General features: G+C 46.0%; 1 long non-coding RNA gene across 1 annotated transcript; it reads left to right on the forward strand.

Annotated features, from left to right (window-relative positions):
• The first annotated feature begins 830 nt into the window (after positions 1 to 830).
• On the forward strand, positions 831 to 1,909 carry LOC143841053 (uncharacterized). Its single transcript, XR_013232540.1, has 3 exons — positions 831 to 1,007; positions 1,365 to 1,401; positions 1,856 to 1,909. It is a non-coding gene; the product is annotated as an uncharacterized LOC143841053 (long non-coding RNA).
• The last annotated feature ends 286 nt before the right edge of the window (positions 1,910 to 2,195 follow it).

Here is a 2,195-nt window from a genome sequence, read left to right on the forward strand (position 1 = left end):
CAAACTGAACAGAACCAAAGTTGAAAGCCAGAGAGTCCAAGAGTCAGAAACCAAACTGAAATAAGGAGTGGAGTCAGTACATGAGCTGAAGGTCAAACAGCTGGGGCATGGTTGAAAGCCAAGCTGAGGGTTGAATTACCAAAGATGTAGTCAAAGCTGAGTCGGATGTCTTGAACCAGGAACTTAGTCAAAGCCAAGACAAAAGTCTGAAAACCAGGAGTCAGAAGAGCAGAGCTTCACCATGGCAGAACAGGAACCATCTGGGTGGCACACACATGCCCCCCCCCCCCATGACCTTTTCTCGTTCCTTCTGATATAGCCAGAAACCAGGTGGGGCAGCCCTCAACCAGAGGGGCTGCAGCTGGAGTCAGTCTTCACCAGAGGAAGCCAGTGCATCTGGGCCCCATCTACCCTGACAGCATGCTGATCTTCAAACAGTTGCTGCTATTAGGGGCTTGCTGCAGCCTCCAGTGCTGTTCCTCCTGTGAGTCTTCCAAGCTGGTTGCTGACTTGTGTAGTAGGTGTAGTAGAGCTGGATCTCAGCCTGGCTGCTTGTCTCCTAGCTAATCAGGCAGCTCCAGGTCTCCTAGTGCCTCCAGGAGATCCTCTGTCTCCGGAGTGCCTCCTGGTGCTGAATCCGAGAGTATGGGCATGATATATACTGACCAAGGTGAATTACCCCATCCAAAATCCAAAATTTAAAATAAAGGTTTGTAAGAACAAGAAGAGTTTTTTTATACCCCGCTTTTCAGTGCCTGATGGAGTCTCAAAGTACTCCTGATGGAGTCTCAAAGTACAATTACGTTCCCTTTCTCTCCCACAACAGACACCCTGTGAGATAGGTGGAGCTGAGAGAGCTCTGACAGAACTGCTCTTCAAGAATAGCTGTGACAGAACTGTGACTGGCCCAAGGTCACCCAGCTGGAGGAGTGGGCACATGGAGGAGTGGGAATAGAACCCAGTTCTCCAGATTAGAGGCCACTGTTCTTAATGACTACACCAAGCTGGTAAGTGATTGTATATTTAGGACTTTTACTTATTATTATTATTATTATTATTATTATTATTATTATTATTATTATTATTATTAGATTTATAGCCCGCCACTCCCTTGCGGCTCGTGGCGGGTAACAATATCGCAATTCCCCATTAAAACCCCATAAAACAATAATAACATTGCCAATATTGCCGGCATGGCAAGAATGGCAACTCAACTCCCCCCCCTCCCTCCCACTACTAGCGGGTGGAGAGGAGGTCCTGGTGATGTTTTTCTTCGGGTCCAGAACCCGTCCCCGGGGGAGGCATAGATCTATTTGTTTGTTTGTTACATAAGTCATTTGTGTGTTCTTTTTCTTCATTTGTAGGGGCATGTCTGGAGGATTTGTTGTGAGAAGAAACAAGGTAAATCAGAAAAGGTGCTTAGTATTGGGAAGTAAATGGGAAATAAGGTTGCCTGCTCTGGGTTAGGAAATATCTGAAGATATAGGTGTGGAGCCTGGGGAGGGTGGGGTTTGAGGAGAAGGACTTCAATGTCATAAAGTCTACCCCCTAAAATGGTCATTTTCTCTAGGTGAATTGATCTCTGAGTTCAGTTGTAACCCCAGAAGATCTCTAGGCACCACTTAGGTGAGGCATTTAAGTCTCGTAATGGTTGCCATCAGGCCTCACCAAAATGTATTTCCCTCAAAAGCCCTGGAAAGAACCCTCCATCCTCCCCATATCTTTTACTGACATAGTCTAAAGCTTGAAGGCTGGTAGTACAGTTTTGTTGCCTAGTGACCATCACAGAGTTACAGGCACTGCTGTTGTCATTTTAGAGAACTTTGACCCATCAAAGTTTCGTTTTGTTTTTTAGATTTCAGGGGCCTTTCCGCACAAGGACCAATGTTGCCAATTGGTTCCACAAAGCGAAAACGCTACTTTAAATAGTGGAATCTCGGCGTTCTGCATACCTGCACTTGTAGTGGAATCCAGTAGCGTTTCATCCGTTCTCCACAGGTTTCCGGTCTCGCAGGAAACTAGAAAGGAAGCGATTTTTTCTGTATTTGTTCTGCCCCTGGCCGTCAATCAAACGAACAGCCAATGGGCAGTTTCATCATGCTCTGGAAAAGCCCCTTCCCCTTTAAGCACAGTTTAAAAAAAAACACACACACACACACACACGTTGCAATGAATACGCGTTGATTCATTGCAAC

Source organism: Paroedura picta, chromosome 7, assembly GCF_049243985.1.
Source record: "Paroedura picta isolate Pp20150507F chromosome 7, Ppicta_v3.0, whole genome shotgun sequence".
NCBI classification, from domain to species: domain Eukaryota; kingdom Metazoa; phylum Chordata; class Lepidosauria; order Squamata; family Gekkonidae; genus Paroedura; species Paroedura picta.